At 40.0% G+C, this 21,071-nt stretch overlaps 1 long non-coding RNA gene across 1 annotated transcript in view; it reads left to right on the forward strand.

The window, feature by feature from the left end:
• The window catches only part of LOC121516045, a 92,398-nt gene extending 71,741 nt beyond the window's left edge, over positions 1-20,657 (forward strand). The window contains exon 3 of the long non-coding RNA XR_005992439.1: positions 19,586-20,657. This is a non-coding gene — a long non-coding RNA (uncharacterized LOC121516045). The remainder of the gene's footprint in view (positions 1-19,585) is intronic.
• Positions 20,658-21,071: the final 414 nt, after the last annotated feature.

The raw sequence follows: 21,071 nt of genomic DNA on the forward strand, positions 1-21,071 counted from the left end.
AATATTTTCATCTACCTAAGGGGGACCCGATAGAAAAAGTTTGATAACCACTGGATTAGGCTTAGCTTTAGTTATGTTTACATCTCACAACATTTACACACACATTGTCTCCACTCATGCACACCTTACACTACAGACTTTCCTGACCTACTTCATGGTGCAAATATTCAATTTGATGTGATCTGATTCTTGATTTGGATTTGATTTTTGACCACCTGAAGCAGGTGTAGATGTATGACAAGCAGCTGGTTTTTGGACGTCCTAAGCAGAAAAAAGTGAAATGGAAAATAGAACTCTCTCTCTATAAACACCAGCTAATATTTATTTAAAGTAGAATATTTCAAAAGACTAAAATCATGCTGCGAATTCTGGAAATGGCTTAATCCTGTTTTAATTTTCCACATAGAAGCTATAGCTTGATAAAAACTCCTGTCCCCTCCATCACCTGTGCATGTCAGCACAGCACTGTTGGTGCCAGCTCATTAGAAATTAACAGCTGTAGGAGCTAAAATTTTCCATGGATGATAAATTATTCTTAGCAGATATATATAGTTTTAACATGACTAAGTCAGCAAAGCATTTCCATGTTCATACATGCTGTGAAATTATGCTGACATGCTATGATGGTGATGAAAAAGCCTAATGTTACATGTTATCAAGATGATAAAGATACAGAAAAGCGTAGGCATGTGCAGTGTTGTCCTTCTGTAGTAACTTGACTGTGAGACTGCTGTTGAAATGTTGCGTTGTTTCCTCTCGTTGCAGCGGTTCGAACTCTCAGGCTTTTAAAATGTTGCAGTGTCCCATCACAAGCAGCTGTAAATCTTTGGACTGAACTGGACTCAAGGAATTACAAGTTTTATCGTCCAAGAGAGGCTTAAATGATGGGCCAGACTGGTAGTATTTTAAATCAAGCCACCTTTTTGCTGGCACGCTGAGTGAGATGACATTTTTTTCAATAAACAATCAGAATTACTGAGTTAAACTAAAAAAAAGTGTTAATCCATCCATTACCTGAACTGCTTGTCAGGGTCCCAGAGGGCTGGAGCCCATCTCAGGTATTATATAGGGCAAGAGGTGGGGTACACACCTACTGACACTTAAGTCCTCAGTTAACCTAAAGAGCATGTCTTTGCTAAGTAAGAGAATAGCTAGAGTACATTTGCACAAGGGCCAGATTTAGTCTTGACAGAGGGGGCCAGACTTTTATGCCCCATCCACACAGAGACGAATTCAGGTGTATACGCAAAAGTTTTTTGTCGTATCGGCGTTTCACCCACAGAGAAACGGCATTTTGGGTGACTGTAAATGGTACTTTTTGAAAACGGGTCCCAGAGTGCATAAATCCGTAAACGACTATCATTTCGTCTCCGTGTGGAGACGTGTGGGCCACTCTTTAACCCCTTTTTTGCTACTTTCCTACCAATTATTTCCCCCTACTTTGCCAGGCTATTTTTTCTATATTTTTACCACTTTTAACAAATTTTTAATACTTTTTGCCCCTTTTTGTCTCTCTAACCCAGTTCTTGTCATTATTTTACCCCTATTTACCCCTTTCCTTTAGTGCTTCATCACCTTTTGCCACTCTTCTATCAATTTTTCCTACTTTTTAATTCATTTTTTATTACTTTTTGTCCACTACTTTTGCTATTTTACCATTTTAACCTCTTTTCACAACATTTCCTGCCAATTTGTGTCCCTATGTGCCACTCTCTAACCTTTTTTCCCCACTTTATCTGGACATTTTTGCAACATTTCCGCCGGTCTTAACCCATTTTTTAAAAGTATATCTAATAATATAATATAATATAATATAGTATATTTTCTAATAATGGCTGACAAATGAATTTTTGGTAAAACAGATCAAATATTCTTAACTGTTTCAATATTAATAGTTTTTGGTAGATTTGAAAGCAAAAGATACTCTTAAAACCACAACATCTTCTTTTCCTCTTTTTCTGAATTCAGTGATCTTAAGCGGGAGAATAGGAAGCCCTGGGGGGCCTGATGTGGCCCTCGGGCCACCAGTTGATGATCAGTGCTATAGAGAATGCATGCATGCAGGGGGGAGCATGCAAACTCCACACAGAAAGGCCCTGTCTGACCAGGATTTGAACTTTTTGCTGTCAGGCGTCAGTGCAAACCACCAGGCCAGGGCTCAAAAATGTATGTGGCAGAATATCATCACATGCTCCTTCCTACATCCGTTATGCTGCAGTTATTAATAAAAATGCCGACAGGTTGCATCAGACACTAACCTGCATGATCAGAAAAAACAAATATGGCAGAGAAAGTCTATCCGCTGCCAGCTGGACTGATAGCAAAGATACCGGAGCATTCCGGGTTTCTTCAAACACCTAGAAGGCTGGAAATAAGAAACAAGCTGAGAAAAAACAAGGTAATAAGACAGCAAACCTCCATCTACACAGGACAAGACACCACTCTAATGAGCAGTTAGCAGCGACAGCTAGCCTCGCTAAGCCTGTCCAGTGTGTGCTGTGACGCCCCAGAATGACGGTGTAAAGCCAAAATTTCCCTCAACCTCTGAACAGGATCAGAGGATCACAAGCAGCACTTTATGCTTGATTTGTAAAGACTTGAGTCATACAGGGTAGCTGATAGCGAAGGCATCAGGCAGCTGCATAAGGACTGTGAGTCACACTGTTTAATCACAGCTCATTAGTTCATCACAGAAGCTGTGCTTCCTATGTGAAATGTAGATGAAAAATAAAAAGACTTACGTCAGATAAAAGTGGACTAGAAAGTAGAACTAGAATATTATTGTTGTATAAAAAAATAAAAGCAAGAGAGAGACAACAAGGTCTAAATATTATTATATTTGCATGTATTATTAGATCAGGGATAAACAGAATATTTTAAGATAATCCTTGGATCTCTAAGGGCCTGAATTTATTTTTTTAAGTTCTTAAAACTTTGTTTGCTGCTATTCTCTATATTCTCTATAAAGAACAGCTGCTGTGTGGATTTCTGTGTCGAGTTTGTTTACTGTTTTCAAAACCAAAAATAAAAAAGTGTGTCCTGACAGGTATTATATCGTAGACTCTGTATCCCAATACATGTCCTGCCATGAAGCTTTAGGAGATACCCAGCATAAAACGGCGAATAGATTACAAATGTGTCAATTTCAGTCAGCAGTGCCATGGTAACAGACTGACATTTAGAAAACAAACAGCAGTGAACAGTCCTGTAATAGTCAAGTAGTCCAGTGCCCCCCCCCCCCCCCGTACTTAAGAAAAGCGTACCCCCCCAGGGACACATGCCATCACAAACTAACATGGATTTTAATTGTTTCAATGATAAAACCCTAAAAATGGCCTATGCATGCATTTTTATCAGAAGACGTGAATAAACAACTTACTAACTGCTTTATCATGGTTTTAATCAATATTGAAATCAAATTTTAAACGATAGCTTCAGAGCAGAGAAAGCCTTGCACCCCTCCTAATATCTAGATAATAAGTTTGGTGTTATTTAAAAGTATTCAGAATGACAGTTGACAGCAGTATGGCAAGTAAGAAATGTTATTATTTTTCCTGCTGGATATTCTACAGTCGACCGTAAGTGATATTGTTGGAATGTGGAAGCGTTTAGGAACATCAGCAACTCAGCCATGAAGCTGAAGACCATGTAAAATCACAGGGTGGGGTCAACGACTGCTAAGGTGCATGGTGGGTAAAAGTGGGCAACACTCTACAGATTCCATAGCTGAGGAGTTCTGATCTTCCTCTGGCATTAATGTAAGCACTGTGCAAAAACTGTGCAGCGGGAGCTTGGGTTGGGAATGGGTTTCCATGGCAGAGCAGCTGCATGCAAGCCTCACATCAAGTCCAATGCCAAGTGTTGGATGGAGTGATGTAAAGACACTGGACTGTGGAGCTGTGGAAATGTGTTTTGTGGAACGTTAAATCTTGCTTCCCTGTTTTTGATGACACTAGGAGAGTGTCACCTGCCTAACTACACTGTGCCAACTGTGACATTTGATGGAGGAGGGATAAATGTATGTGGCTGTTGTATATCAGGACATTTTGGACAATGCTATGCTTCCAACTTTGTTGCAAAAGTTTGGGAAAGGACCTTTTCTATGCCAACATGAGTGTGCACAAAGGTGAGTTTGGTGTGTGAGAGCTTGACTGGGCTGCAGAGCCCTGACCTCAATGCCATTGAGTACCTATGGAGCAGAGATTGTGAGCCAGCCCTTCTTGTCCAACATGTGCCTGACCTCATAAATGCTCTACTGAATGAATGGGCACCAATTCCCCCCAGAAACCCTCCAAAAATTTGTGGAAAGCTGTCCAAGAAAAGTGGAGGCTGTTACAGCTGCAAAAGGGGGCCAACTCCATATTAAAGCACATATATTTGAAAAGAATGTCATTGCAGTCCCCTGGGGTTTAATGTAATTTAATACATGTTTTAAAATCATCTTGTCTGACTTAAACAACCAGTCAGGATAGGCCTTTCTTAACAACTTTGTTCAAACCTGTATTATTGAGCTTCTCTATCAGCAGTTCTCTCTCAGGTGGCACACACCTGTCTCTACTTTGTAACTTTTTTTTGGATGTATATTGATCGGCTGTCAGCGTGTCTGTCCTCTGGGTCTGACATAACCAGCAGAGTGGAACAGACAGAATGCAGTGGCGACGGTTGGTGTGCATGTTTGTGTCTTATTTGTTGTGTCGGGTTTAGCGGGGTGATACGAGGTGGCAGAAGAGGCTGAAGGTGTTATCCACTGAAAGTCTTATGTTGCTTGGTAGTTTGTAGTATCTATTGTGATTTATTAGTCACATGACTGATAAACTCACAGTCAAATGGAAACGTTAAGGTATCAATAGAAAGCCTTCTGTTTCATGTTAACTAATGCAGTGGTTCTCAATATGGGAGTCACGAGACACTGATACAGGGTCTCCAGATACCTTAGAAAAGTAGGATTTTTTTTAAATATACATTTACCACTTCACACCAATTTTGCCAAATTTTAAAACATTTTGCCATTCAAACCCCATTTTCTAAAATTTTAATACACCACTTTTTCAGTTATTGCCACTATTAACCGCTTTTTACCACTTTTTAATTCCCATTTTTGCCAGTTTAACCCATATCTGCCCATTTTTGCCTGTTTTTCTGCCTGAGTTGTCCCATTTTTGCCAGTTTAAACTAATTTTTCATCCCATTTCACCAAATTTTCCATGCATTTTTGCCACTTTTAACACTAGAACTGCTGTGGCTCTCTTTATATCTAAAACAGCCAACAGGTCAAATTTACCTGTCATTAAAGTGCCTTGATTTTCATAAATAGCACTGATCATGGACTGTTAATTAACCACTGACATTGGACAGCTTATTAACCACAGAGCATGAACTAGATCACTGTTGAAAGATGATCCATCACACAGAAAATTGGGCTGATTGCTAATCCCAGAACTTCCTCATCACTTTTCATTAAAAGCACTGAGATTATTTTTTGACATTTAACAATGGTAAATGTCTTTTTTTCCCTGTTGTATCCATGTTGAAGGTTGATCTATCAACTTATGATCAGGCATTGCTGCAATAGAGAGAAGTTATTTCTATTATGCCATATATTTATTGCTGGTGTGAGATAAAACAGTGAGAAAATCAAGGCTTTCTTATGGGGTAAATCTGACCTGCATGGTGGATCAAGATATAAAGATTAGGCAACGATTTTTTTTTCTATGACACCAGGGGCCACAAAACAAAGTTTTAGGAAAAATCTAAGACTGACAGTGTATAAGATTGTATACATCTCAAGTAAGGTACATTTAAGGAACAGCCTAGTTCTAGTTTTCCCCTTTTACCACTTTGGTGCCAGTTTTTGCCACTTTAACCCATTTTTACCATTTTTTTGCTTACTTTAAGCCACTTTTAACCCATTTCAGCTACCTGCAACATCACATTTTTTAAAACTTTTTTTTTGTTTTTAACCCATTTTACTTCTGTTTTTAAGAAAAGGGATTTCCGTTTTTTAGGAGGCTATTTACTACGGCACAAAAGAATTTAAAAAAAAATGTTTGTTTGATAAAAGTTGTTATTAATCAGGTTAAATATAAAAGATTGGATATCACAGCTTAACTTTACAGTTGATAATGGTTTTGGTGACCTCAGTTCGTCTGGGCCCTAGAAAGCCCTCCCATTAATCCCCCCTGGGCAGCCTTGTCTGCACATGACTATTGTTGATTGTGCGCGGCTGTGTTCAGTTTTCAAAGGCAGGGGCGAAAAGAAAAAAAAAAAGGGCACATACAGCACGTTCTCGCCACTCAAGAGGGCACTAAGTTTCGCGTGTTTTCGAGGGCACTTCAGACATGTTTATATGTTATACAAATGGCACATTATATCGCCTTAAACTAGACAGACTACTCAAGTTAGTTTGTAGTTAAGATCAGCATCCACAAGAACTGTGTAGATTCAACACTGGACTGTGAAGAACACACAAAAATAAATAAATGAGTCCCTAGGGGGTCTGGGGTCTTCCCCCAGGACATTTTCAATGAAGTAGATGCCATTTCCTGTATTCTAATGCATTTTAACACCATATTAGCACCAGATAATCCAAACTGGTTCTGTGAGATATAGTTCTGGCTCAATATAGATCAAAAAAGGGCCCAACCTAAAAGTCATTGCAACAGTAATGTTTCGTAGTATCTCTTGGTCCTAATGGTCTTCTGGAGTTCAGTGTGTTTTCTTCACCCAAGAGGGCAGTTTAGTGTGTTTTGCCAACAAGGAGGGTACTTAAACATGCCTTTTTGCCACCCAAGTGGGCAATTTATCATATTTTAACCAGCCAAGGGGGCAGCTTAGTGCATTTATTTCCACTCAAGAGGGCAGTTTAATGTGCTTTGCCAACCGGGAGGGCACTTTAGCACGTGTTTTGGCTCCCAAGAGGGCACTTTAACACACATTTTGGCTCCCAAGAGGGCACTTTAGCACGTGTTTTGGCTCCCAAGAGGGCACTTTAATGTGTGTTTTGGCTCCCAAGAGGGCACTTTAACACACATTTTGGCTCCCAAGAGGGCACTTTAACACACATTTTGGCTCCCAAGAGGGCACTTAAGTGCGAATTTTTTAACAATTGGGCCACGAGGGGGAACGACCGCCCCTCTGCCACTGCCTTGTGCACACCACTGGACCCCGGATCTGGCACCTTTATTTTTGGGGTCACAGGCTGGAAAGGTTGAGATCCCCTGAACTAATGAAGCATTGCATGCAGTAAAGGAGCTGTAAATGTGTTTGGGAGCAGATTAAAAGGATTTCATGTGGAGATGCTTGCAGACATTTCTGACAGGCAGCGTGGAAACTTCAGCTGTGAATGTTGTTGTTTTTCGAGGCTCCACTGTGTGCCTGGCACTTAGGAATTTGCAGCGGTATATATCACTGAATGTGTCAGGCCTTTACTTAACTCTGCTGAATAGCCGTACGACTCCTCAGAGACAGAGCGCTGTGTTAACTTCCTGTGCAGAGGTACGCTTCCTTCCTGCCGTCAGTGAAGCGTGAGGAGGATCCTGAGAGATGACGGATGGAGGCTCTCAGATCTATGGTCTAGACCAAGTCGGGATGCGTGACTGCCTCTTCATGATGAGACCCGATTCTCCTCCCCTCTGTAATGAAAGACTGAGGTGGTGAAGCTGTGTCGAGCCAGGAGGCGTATAATCAAATCACACAGGATTATGTGTCACATTTGACCTGTGTGGACCCTTTTACTGTAGTCAAAGGAGATTCAATCCACAAAGGAGATTCCTGTGTGAGAGAGAAATAGAGCAACAAAGGGATAAACCCTCTGCTCCTCTCTTGAACATACTCTTTCTGTATCTTTTTCTTTCATTTTAGCGCTGAGCGTCTCTCTTTATGTGGGAAGGGACTGTTAATGAATGCAGTGGGGCACGTGGGAAACGTGTGGGTTTCCACCACAGCTTTTATTGTGACTGACAGAAGCTCGACGAGGCTTTAGAGGCCGTCTTTAGTTTAAAAAAACAGCAAACGGGGAACAGCTTTTTTCCAGATGGCCACTGCAGAACAGAGCAGAATATACTCAGAGTTCGTGGAGGCAGAGTCATTTCGAGGAGAACTACTGTTGTCTGATGGGAGATTTATATTAATATGTTAAAGGAGGGGTTTGTAATGGGCTCCGCTGTTGGTCACAGAGCTCAATCTGTGTTTGTGACGACAAATTCCTGTCAAGCTGTCAGAGCTGAAGCATGAAGAGGAGAGAGCAAATGTTTATTCTGTGATTCTCCTGGTTTGCTCCCATCAACCTCTGCTCTAATCTCTGAGTATCTCGTATGCACTCCAAACTAAATTGGTGTTTATTCTTTTCTGCATGTGTCAAAGCCCCAGTCTGCCGCTGAATGCTATCAGGGGAATGAGGGTCCCAGGAGGCTGAACTCTGCTGCTGACACGACACTTTTCCTGAAAGAGCCGCCACTTGATTTAGCCAAAGCAAAATGTCACGGTAATTGTGAAGATTTATATCAATAGGAAAGAGCTGACGAGGTCCCACACCACAGCTATCAGATCTGACAGACTTAATGTGTGCTCAAATGTTGCCCCCGCCACACTAAAGGCTTGCACGTTCACCAATTTCTACCCGGAATGTTCCACCTCAGACGGTATTGACCGGGCCGCTGGGTTTTCAACGCCGCAAATCGAGTGTGAAGTGGAACTTTGAGGTGGTGAAATTGTATTTCAAATAAACTGGAATCACTTCAAAACATTTTACTGCGCTGGTTTCTGGCTTTTCGCTTTGTGTGGCATCTCAGGTGATATGAAAACAAACTGACAGGTGGTTTCTATAAAGAGTCTCAACACAGCTGTGCAGAGATACTGTACCTTCACTCCCTGTCACCAGACATGTTAAGATCAAATTAGATGTGCATTGTGTGTGTTTCCCCCTGTGGAACAGGTGGTAGGATGTTCATAAAGCTGGCAGCTTTGCAGAGCGGTCTGTCAGGTGCGATATGACAATAAAGCAGGCACGATAGGAAATGCTTAAGATAAGGCGCAAGAAACATGGAGTAGGTTCTAAGAATAAGAACGGATCAGACAGAAGCGAGTCAGTAATGAGCAGACCTGAATGACTTTATCAGACATTATAGATTATTAATATCACTGATTGAAGTGACTGAGAGCAAGTTTGAGTGAGGAATGCACTTATGCATGACTAGGAATGGGAATCTCAGTGTAACCAGGGGTAGAAAGTAGCATATTACATTTACTCTAATTACTGTAATTGTGTGGTGTACTTTTTTGAGTATATCTAACATCAGTTCTACTTAAATTAAATTTAACCAGAGTAACTGTACTTTTACCTGAGTACTATACTCTTTCATTTTTTACACCTCTGTTGACTAGAGAGGTTCTGATACCATTTTCTCCATCCCGGTAAAATTCCAATGCCAAGGTGTTGGGTATCGGCAGATAAAGAGTACTGATTCGATACCAGCATGAACTTTCTGGACTGACTGTGCAGACTAGCAAATTATTTTAGACCTATATTTGACTCAGAACATGGCTCAACCAATACAATCATAATGTACAGCAAGGGTGTCAAACTCAAACACAGCAGGGGCCAGATTCTGGATTCAGGTCTAACCTGAGGGCCTAACAGGGTCAACATTTTAACCATAAACTGTCAACCTCATTTCACCAGTAATAAAATATGAAAAAAAATGCATTGATGATGAATGATTTTGAGGTTAAAAAGTAAAAAAGGTAAGTTTAAAGGCTCATAATCTGAGAGAAGTAAATGTATTAGTTCAAAAAGGTCAAAACATGAAATTGAAATTGAAAAATGTTTTTTAAAGGCAAATATATTAGAAAGAAATTCTAAATTACAAGCTTTAAAGGTCAAAATATGAAATAAAATTTGTAATCATGAAATTAAAAGTCAAAATATGATTCAAAATTTCAAATTGTTAGTCTTAAAGGTCAAACTATGGGATAATGAAGTCAAAGTAAGAAGTTGAAAATATGAGATAAAATGCAAAATATTTAGTTAAAAAGGTCAAAACATGACTTAAAATTTTAAATTATGAATCTTTAAGTATAAAATATTATAGAAGAAGTCAAAGTTATGAGTTGAATTGCTGAAAGTACAAAATAAAGAGTCAAAATCTCAATTTTGAGTCATAATTGTGAGATGCAAAATTGAAAATGTGAAATTAAAACACAAATCAATTTATTTCCCTCATTTCTGACTTTATATCAAATCATTTTTACTCCTTACTTTTTCAGATTTTATAACTCAACAAGGATATCTTATATCATCAAGGATACGTTTACATTTTTAAACTTGAGGAAATCTGCATACTGACGGGCCAGTTATAACAGAAATATCATATGATCTTGTGGGCCGGCTGTAACTGTTCCATGGGCCGGATTTGGCCCCCAGGCCTTGAGTTTGACACCCCTGATGTACAGCATCTCTGTGACCCTAAAGTTGTTTGAGTTTTACTCTTAAATATTAAAATAGGAATAACACAGGTGGCTGCATCACAGACTCTCTGTCTTTCTTCATTGTGCTCTATTCAGCATGACGGGATTATGGAACAGCCTGCCATTGGCTGACAGACCCTCACGAAGGTAAACAATATGGCGGTTAGCATTCGCGTTAGCATTCCAGCTGGCAGTAATATATGATCATAATTTGGTTTTATTCTTATCTTTTAGAGCGAACCTTTGTGGTCACCATGGGTAATCACTCCTCCTCTACCCTGTTCTTACCTGTGGTGTACCACAAGGTTTGGTTTTAGGTCCGATTTTATTCTCTATTTATACGTTACCCCCTCTCCTTTCACTGCTATGCAGACGACACACAGTTAAACCTGCCCCTGAGACCTGAGAACCCTAGAAGCCTAGCTGCTGTAAAAAACTGTCTAAATGATAAAACCTGCTGGATGGCTCAGAATTTTCTTCAGCTCAATAACTCAAAATCAGAAATAATACTTTTTAACATTCAAAACTCCACCCAGCCATACAGTCCAATCTCAGTACCCTCTCAGAAAACATCAGACCCACAGCCAGAAATCTAGGAGTTATATTTGATTCAGATCTCACCTTCGCCACCCATACCAATAAAGTTGTCCTGTCATGTTTTTTTCCACATCAGAACTATCACCAACATAAAATCAATACTCAGCCAGTCAGACCTTGAAAAAATCATCCATGCCTTCATCTTCTCCAGACTCGATTATTGTAACTCCCTCCTCCCTGGTATCACTCAAAAATCCCTCTCTCGCCTACAGTTAGTTCAGAATGCAGCAGCTAGGTTTCTAACTGGTTTTAACATTACCCCCATTATAACATCCCTAAAGTTTTAGAAATGATTTTAATACTTTACTTATCACTTTTAAAGCACTGAAGGGCCTGGCTCCAAACTACCTAACAGAGCTTTTAACCCCCTACAAGCCAGGCCGCAGCCTTAGATCCTCCAGGGGCCTCCTGGTCGTTCCAAGGTCGAGGCTCAAAATTAAAGGTAGGGCACCTCGACTTTGGAACGACCTGCCTGAGGAGATAAGGCATGCTGAATCAGTGACATCTTTTAAATCACTTTTCAAAACTCTTTTTTATTAATTTTTATCTCTTAGTTCTTCTACTTCTACTTCTACTAACCTTAAAGCCTCTATGTCTGCTCTTCTCGGCTTTGTATTTTATGGTTATTGATTCTTATGTGATATCTCCACTTCTCTTACTTGTTTTTTTAGAGCCTCCCCCCATTTTTATTGTGTCCCCCTCTATTTACAACTATTATCATTGTTATGATTATGAAAAATATCTTTTACTGTCTAGAATTTTAATTTTCGTATGACGACTTATTAATCTCTACACATTTTAACTGTTTCTATTCTCCTCCTTACCATTTTGATTGATATTCCTTTCCATCTCTTCCTAATATTTTAAATGCTTTTACATTTCTGGTCCTTTGTTCATTTGTTAGTAACATAACTCTAAAAGTTGTGGACAGATTTTGATGAAATTTTCAGGAAATGGCAGAAATGGCATAAGGAAGAACTAATTAGATTTTGGGACTGATCCGGATCACCGTCTGGATCCAGGAATTTTTTTAATGATTTTTTACAACTGGGAGCAAGGGCTAATGCGGAGGTCTGTGCTGTTACCACTTTACACCAGGAGATGGCGGACATGAGTAACTTCAATCCCAGCAGCATTTGTGGCTGTGTTTCTATTCAAATTTTTGGAGTTTATAGAGTTTGAAAGACGCACGCCCGGTCAAGGAGACGAGTCGGAGCGTAACAGAGAGAAAGACAGCGAATTGTAGCGAGAACACTCACAACGCTGGGAGGAATAGAGGAATATTCACCCTCTGTCATGACTTCCAGTCATCCGGTGAGACTGTGGGTGCTTCTGCCATGACAGTCCACCTGTAGCAAAGCCAGTGCTTTGCCTCACCCTGTTTCCACCCCACCAGGGAGGGAGTAATCGGCAAATGCCGTGGTCAGGGGCACATGGGAATGGATCCAGGAATTTTTTAAAGGATTCTTCACCATTGAGAGATAGGGCTAATGGCTGAAGTCTGTGGTCTCCGAGTGCTTTTCTAGTTATTAATATTGTTATTATCATTATTATCATAAAATGGATCTTAAGACGTTCAGTATCGGCTTTACTAGTGTGGATTTAAACAAAGTCCTCAAAAAGAATTTCACCCTCAATTTAGCAAACACAACTGTCATTTTAAAATCAAATATCCCCTTAAATTATATTTTAAGTAACAGGTTTTACAGTCTGAAAATCCTTGCATAGCTCTGGTACCTAATAGAACCGTTTGTTTTTGTACCAATAAATTTGTGCCTTTGACAGCAATGGTTTAAACATCCTGTTCCTGGTTGTACGAATAACCAGAAAAAGCTAAACGTATGTTTTTAGCCGCAGTGTTAATCATGCTTCACTCCGTCTTCCAACATTAATCAAGATGACCAGTTTTACAACTTGAAGAGATGATCATTAATCATTGATTGTAGTGAAAACACATTTTAAAAGGGACTCATTCATGCAGTAAGAGAATTTCAGAACATCCACAGACTAAAATGTTTGATTAAAAATTCCTCCATGCTAATATTCATCTTGAGCTCTGACTGAGGTTGTTCTGGACTGGTTCTGGTGGTGAGCCTTGTTTGAAGAAAAGCAGATGACTACAAAAACAAAAAAACTCCCAGTCATGGTCCTGATTAAAATTACATTGAAGCAAATGAGCCAAACTAAAGCTGCAAGTATGTTAAACTTTTCTAACATAGTTGGGAAAAGTGGAGGTAGGTGTGATCGCGCTGAGTCATCATGACATTTAAGAACTATTTACAGTTCACAGTATTGATGAGAGGAGTAGCTGAGGTGCTGTTGGACAGCCGTATAGACTTCTCAGGTTCATCAGAAAGATCTGCCAGTAAATGAGGGATGTCAGTAAATGAGGCCTTGCTTGCTTTTCCACAGCCAATATCTGTCCAGCCTCACTTTTAGTGATGGCAATTCTGGCTCTTTATTAGATCCACGTCATTTAGATTGGCTCAGTAATAAGAGCTGTTTTTCCACCTCCCAAACAGCTCTTCTCTTTGTAACATTTAAAAGAAACAGTCTAATAAACAAAACTGGCTCTCAAATACAAGCCTGCTCCTATCGCTCACATAAAAGAACTGACTCATAGAACTTGGGTGTGTCTGATTCCAATACCAGTATTGGAAATACGTCTGACACTGCTTCAAATGCAGGTATTGATATTGGCAAGTACATGAGTTTATGCACTGATCTGATACTGTTTGGTTAAGCTTTTACTTCATTTAGCCATGCAAAATGTTAGTGTTATAAACCAGCAATCAATTCTTCTTTACTGCTGGAAAACACTGCACCCACAAGCTGCTTTAGAGCAGTGAAGAAGAACCAAAGGACCCACTGCAGCAGCGAAGAATAGTGGCTGCGTGACACTTTTTCTCTGAATGTGAAACTCAAAATACCTTCCAGTAGTGATGGGAAGTTTGGCTCTTTTCAGAAAGCTGGCTCTTTTGGCTCGGCTCTCAAAGAAGAGCCAGCTTTTTCGACTACCGAACAGCTCTTTTGTAGCCCTATATTTTACCTTAACTTTGCAAAAAATAATGGTTAGTGTGTTGAAAACCCTGTTGCATTCAGTGTTTTTATGAGAAGCCTTATAATTGCCTAATTTTGTGCGCCGGTAACCTCCAGTCCTGAAAAATAAAGCCAATGCGGAAGTGCAAAAAATTGCAATACCGCGAGTGTCCACTTGAGGCTGACTGCAGGAACACCGGAAGTCCCATCTGCATACATGTTAAACAGTTGTTTTTCACACTAGAAATAAACTGGTTTACAGCCTGGTTTAAAAAACAAATGTGTCTCATTAGCTAGTGTCTTATTGTGCTCTCACGGTACTGGGGTTGAATTTTTTTTGTACCATGATCGTTTGGTTTATGTTTAGGATAAACCTCACTTCATGTTGATTGGCGCGTCTCATTCGATTGAGAGATAGCTCGTCAGGCAGAGGCTACGTTTTTGTTTACCAGAATGCTAGCTAGCTAGCTGACAGGAAGTCGCACTTAGTGGGAGGGCCATTAGGTTGATCCAAAGTTCGGTTGAGACCACAATTTCAATATGGAAGCCTCCATGGATTAGCTTCAAGAGCCGTTTGAGTCCGCCTATTGTAAGCAGACGGCTGACGTCACACTGGGTTTGTCCAATTCTTTCTACAGTTTATGGGCTGACCACTGAGAGCTAAGCAGCGAAAGGAAAAAAAAAAACTGGGAGCCGGCTCTCACTCTATGCGAGCCGGCTCTTCTGATTCACTACAAAGCATTGGTTCTCAGAGCCGCAGCTTTTGCACATGACCCATCACTGCCTTCCAGGTCAGCGCTGTCATACATGACAAGAAGTGACATTGTTTATCGAAAGTTAAACAACTTTGGAACCAAAAATCGTTGTCTCTTACTTATTTTTCTCTCAAAGCTAGCTGTTGTACCTCCCCATCGAGGCTATTGATGCCTTTGAATCCCTTGCAGCAGCATTTTCAGAGAGCCTGAAACTCGTATGACTTTTGGGGACTTCCAAGATTAAAGCCACACCATTAAACCCAATGGAACATCTCTTTATCCATTTAAATAAAATAACAATAAGTTATTACCGCTAGCTTGAATGCTAACTTGAATGCTAACCGCTATATTGTTAACCCTTTGTGAGGGTCTGTCAGCCAATTGCAGGGTGTTCAATAATCATGTGATGCAGCCCCTGTGTTATTCTTATTTTAATGTTTAGGACTAAAACTCAATAATCAGCAGGAAAACAACTTTAGGGTCACAGAGATGCTGTACATTATGATTCTGTTTATTGAGTCAAATATTAAATTATTTTGGCTTTCACAGTCAGTCCAGAAAGTTTACACTGGTATTAGATCAGTACTTGGTTTCGGCCCATACTCAACACCTTGGTATCAGAATCATATTGGATGGATAAAGTATGGTAACATCCCCAGTTAGAACTTGTTTATGCACAAGACATCACTTTGACTCTTTACCTTTAAGTTTCGAATTGGGTGGTCACTGTGATCTAACCAGAACCTTACAAGGTTTACTAGTATTTGCTAAGTAATAGTTTTATGTTAAAATTATATTTTTGACAAAATGTGGGAGAAAAGCTGTTAAACAGGTGCTGCTAGCCTTTTGCTCAGTGGAAAACATTGCCCTTCTTGTGTTTGTACACTGGTTCCTCTGTCCATGGGAAGTGAAAATTCTTTCAACCAATCAGGTGACTGCAGCATGGCAAGCTCCGCCTTTTGGGGTTGGGTGCTAAAAAAGTTGGACGTATACAGTGCAGATTGGTAGTTTCGTTACTTTTCCCAAACAAATAATTGTGCTCCATACCAAACCAGACCACGTGGTGGAAATGCAGCTTTACTGCATATTATTTAAACTCCACCATTGTAAGTCTTTTTAATCACAATCAGGGTTTTGCTCTTTTTTTGGCTGGTAAGCCAGAAATTTCACCAACCAAAATACTTTCAACCAGCATACATGTTGTTAAAGATAGATGTTGAGATTCTCTAAATGCATTGACTTAAGTACACTTCCGCCATGGCTCCACATAGCACACTGAAGTGAGTGTCATCTGTGTTGAATTATAAGAGAATTAAATCAGTTCTCTGAGTTATGGCACAAAACTGGTTTGTAATCAAAAAGAGATCAGGCTTTTGTAGACTGTAAATGCTGAACTGTTTCTGATCTACTCTTTGATTGTAAATCATATATACAAATAGCATCAAATGGAGATTTTTTCCATTAAAATTAGCTGGGGAGGGTGGATTTATGTCCTGTCTTTTCACATTGTAGTCAGCTCAAATCAGTTTGTCGGGTCTCTATTGAATTTCCTTTCTTGCATGTCAAAGTGCGTTACATTGAAATAGTTTTTGTAGAAAACATGTCAGTAATTTTTTTTTTTCCCAGGTTATTTTGAGTTGCTGGTGGGTGGGGGCGCCAAAAACACGAGAGCCAGCCCTGTGTTCATCAGCACACCCACCACGGTGCCAGCCTTTAATTATTAGCTTTCTATCCACATTTGGCAAGAGGTAAGCGCTCATTTTGGACCCTGATCATAATTAAAGAAAAAATGTCAGAGTACCTCACTGGCCTGCATGATTAAACATAAAGAAAAAAACATGTCCAGGTTAGAACATTTATTGCACACAGTGGTATCGTCATGTTATAAAGATATTTTCTGTCAGCCGAAGCGTCGTTACAGCGAAGAAAGTTAAGAGACAGAAAAAACAGAGCAGTAAATGGTGTAAGCTCGGAGCCACAGAGAAGATTTAGATATTTTATTCTATATAAGACAAAATTATAATGCTAAGTTTCTCTTAGATGGAGTCATTACTGCATTACATTACTGCCTGTCTGCTGTTCACTCTGTAATGGTAAATGGTATAAGAAGCCATAGCTTCATTGCATTTCAATTTGCATCTAAGTCTCTAAAATGTGTGCATTTAATGGTTTGACTTGCACTGAAAGGAAGGAGCATAATCATCACATTTACTGTAATGCATATAGAGGCAAATCTTAACCCAAGCATAAAGTCAAAGCTGTCATTATTACAGCTTTTTGAAATAAAGTTTCCATCCTGATAAACAGTAATCTAATGAGGGAACACTGCCTTAAAATGACATCATAAACTTCATGTTGTATCCAACGCTGAAACAGTATGATAATACATGATTAAACGGTTTTACTTTGTTTATTTGAAGCAATGACATAGCCAGTCAAGTTACCTAGGGTCATGTTTTACTTTTGTTCATGTTCATGATTTGTATTTTATTAAATGCTATTTGCACGGGATTCGTATCACCTGTGGACCTCTGTGTGTGCTGAGATAAAGGAGGTAATTTGCCCTGGAATATTTTACTCCGCAAATTACAGACATGGTTGATTTGTACAGGATTGACAACACAGACATCCTACACAATTACTCTGAAATTACAAGAGGCCCCTGAATGATGCTTGTAGGGCATTACATAGCCTCGTCTCTGTTTTTCTATTACATCATCAGAGGACTTTTCCAGTGTCTCAAAATTCTTCAAAGGACTGAGTCCTTCAAACAGAAAATTTTTAAGGATGTACATTTGTATCTGCAGGAATTCCTCACAATCCAATGCACCGTTTTCTTGTCTTCAAAAATACACAAAAACAGTACAACAGTGCTATCTCCACATTGATTTCTGCTGCCAATGGCGTAATCATGCACACTCACTAGTCTGTTCCAAATGTGTTGCCAGGGCGAACTCTTGCCTCGCCTTTCAAGAGTGTTCTTGGTTTTGAATACATGGGTTGGATGTGGCCATCAAACAGGCCAGGTGTAGCTTCTAGACCACCTCCTCTCTTTGCATTCTTCGTGCAGGATGGAAATAAGGCTGCTTCAGCACGTCGACTGAAGGTTCGTAGGTGCTTCGACCAGCTCTGCTGCACTGCACCTCTGCTCTGTCACATCCCCGGCTGTCCGGAGTCCTCCGCAGCAGATACGCTGGACATTTATTTCTGCTGGATGCCAGAGACCTGCCCATAAATTCAGCATGGAGCCAATCAAATGGGGCAGGAAGTGCTGCTGAAACCGCATTAAAATATCTGGTTAGGATTCAGAATAAAATATTCTGTGTTGATGCTAGACTGTATTTCCTTTTGCTACATTAACAAAATGTCATAAAGAGGCATAGCAGAGCCAGTTCAGAGGAGCAGGTGGAAGCGCATTTATTGGTAATCGGGTGGGTTTGTTCGTCTGTTAGTTTGTTCGTTTGTTAGCAACATAACTCAAAAAGTTGTGGACAGATTTTGATGAAATTTTCAGGAAATGGCAGAAATGGCATAAGGAAGAACTAATTAGATTTTGGGACTGATCCGGATCACCGTCTGGTTCTAGGAATTTTTTTTAAGGATTCTGTACTACTGGGAGATAGGGCTAATGGCAGAGGTCTGTGCTGTTACCACTTTACACCAGGAGATGGCAGACATGAGTAACTTCAATCCCAGCCGCATTTGGGTGTCTTTCTATCCAAAGTTTTGGAGTTTATAGAGTTTGAAAGACGCACGCCCGGTCGAGGAGACAAGTCGGAGCATAACAGAGAGAAAGACAGCGATTTGTAGCGAGAATACTCACAATGCTGGGAGGAATAGAGGAATATTCACCCTCTGCCTTGACTTCCATTCGTCCAGTGAGACCATGGGTGAGACTATCAGTGCATCTCTTGGCACCAGTAGGCAATGTTTCCACCATGACAGTCCACCCGTAGCGAAGCCAATGCTTTGCCTCATCATGTTTCCACTCTACCGGGGAGGGAGTGATCAGCGAATGCCGTGGTCGGGGGCACATGGAGATGGATCAAGGAATTTTTTAAAGGATTCTTCACTATTGGGAGATAGGGCTAATGGCGGGGGTCTGTTCTCTCTGAGTACTTTTCTAGTTTTTAAAGGGTTACTGACCCTTGGTAGAAGCACAAAAATCCACATGAATGGACAAAACTGAGACAAATCCAAGCAAGTTCATCCTACTCCTGCAGTTTAGAACAATAGCTTCTCGTGTGTTTGTATGTTTTAAAGCACTTAAGTAGTTTCTACTCACACGGTCAGGTGGGAGGTGTAACTACCGCAAAACTCCTCAGTCTTGCGAGTCTAGCAGTCCAGCAGTGCTGCACTGCAGCCATGCTGGAGCAGAGACGGACCTGGTGGAAGTCAGGGGTTAGAGTCAGACTCTGGGATGATCTCAGTGTCCGGGGTGTTATTACTGCCATGAGATTTCTCAAGACTCACCAGGTTATCCTACCAAGGACCAGACTCTGAAGGAATTGTCTATGTAATCCCTGTGCGTGCTCCCTCATGTTTTCAGTTTGTTGCATTCTCCTTGTGTGATCTCGTTCCAGTCTTTCTCTCTTGTTAGACTCCAGAGCATGATTTTTTTCTGACTCTGCTTTCTGCTTACTCCTCTGGTTTTGGTTGCTGATTCTTTTCTGCCTTTTTGAACCCTGCACATTGTGCTTAAATCCTTATTTCTTGTCCCGTTCTTTCAGAACATTTGATGTCGGCACACCTCAGCCTCCTCATGCTGAAAGGATTTTTTCATCTTCCGCCCATTTTCATAGATGAAAGAAAACCAGCCCAGAAACTGACCTGAACTGTGGTCTGACAATCCCTCCATTCTGTACAGGGTAAATCTCTCTCCCTCCTGTTGAATGAAGGCTGCTCCATTTAGCTCCCCCTAGAGGTGCTGAGCACTATTGTAATGATAGAAAACTCTCTCTTTGCATTATATTTATGTATGAGCAGCATGTTTGCTGTTTATAGTAATATTTCAGCTCCCTGCAACAAGTTTTTCCTTTTCCCATAATCTGGTGTTGCTCAGTTTGTTTGGGACTTTATTTAAAATGTCTGTTCTGAATTTGCAGCCCTTTCTTTTCTTTTTTATCTCTTTGTTGTGTTTCCTCTTTTGTTCTGTGTTCTTAAATAATTAAAAACAGCAGAGAAAACATTAAGATCTCCTTTTCGATACAAAATATAAATAGATACATGAACTGGTTTAAAATCATACCCTCTTTTTGAATGCTCCTGGCTGTAAACACATTCAGCTTGGCATTCAACCACACGAATCAAAAGAGATTCTGAGATTTCAGCGAGCCTGAAGTGGCCATTCAAGGAGATGAACAGCTAGCTTACTATTTTTTTTTTAGCACCAGAGGTTGCCGTTTGGTTTCCTTTGAAATAAGTTTTTTATTGAAGATCCCACTGCATTTTCTTACACCAGTTTGGGTTGGGCGAAGACTCCACACATGACCTTTAGAAGACCTTCAAGTCCCTATTCTCCTCAGAATGTGTTTTCTTTATTGCTGTTTCACTTGAATGTTTGACCCTCTCTGTGCAGAATGATGTTTGCAAACAGTTTGGCACAGCAGTGCTTCATTTTAACATTTATCTTCCAATGGGAGTGTTTCTCTTTTATCAAATCTCAGCCCAATATGTGAATGTAAGAGCATGATCAAGACTAGTTTGGAACCAATAATAGTCAAAAATGTCAAAAACTCACACAAGTGTAATGTGAGAACTTTTCAGTAAACTTGGAGACATGTTTGAATTCAGAAGCTCAACTTTATAAATGGATCAAATTTGTATTTTTGTTTAGAAAATAATATTAAACAGTCTTTTAATGGCACAAAGAAACTTTTGTATTATTATTTTAAGGGAAATGTTTCTGTTAGTTTTAAAATATGTCTGGAGCAGATCTTCAAACTAGGGCTCTAACTATTCTTTGAGTAAAGTGAGTCACTCTAACAGAGGACAATTATCCGCCTTGAGCAGGGGTGTCAAATTCATTTGATCCAGTGAGATGTCCTGCAGGCCAGATTTTTTTTTTTTTTTTTGTGACATCAGCTTCGACCAAATGCTCATGTATAGACTTAAATATTCATACGTTTAAATTATATAATATTAGATGCATATACACTATATTGCCAAAAGTATTAGCTCACCTGCCTTGACTCTCATATGAACTTAAGTGGCATT

Source organism: Cheilinus undulatus, linkage group 10 (assembly GCF_018320785.1).
Source record: "Cheilinus undulatus linkage group 10, ASM1832078v1, whole genome shotgun sequence".
Lineage (NCBI taxonomy): Eukaryota > Metazoa > Chordata > Actinopteri > Labriformes > Labridae > Cheilinus > Cheilinus undulatus.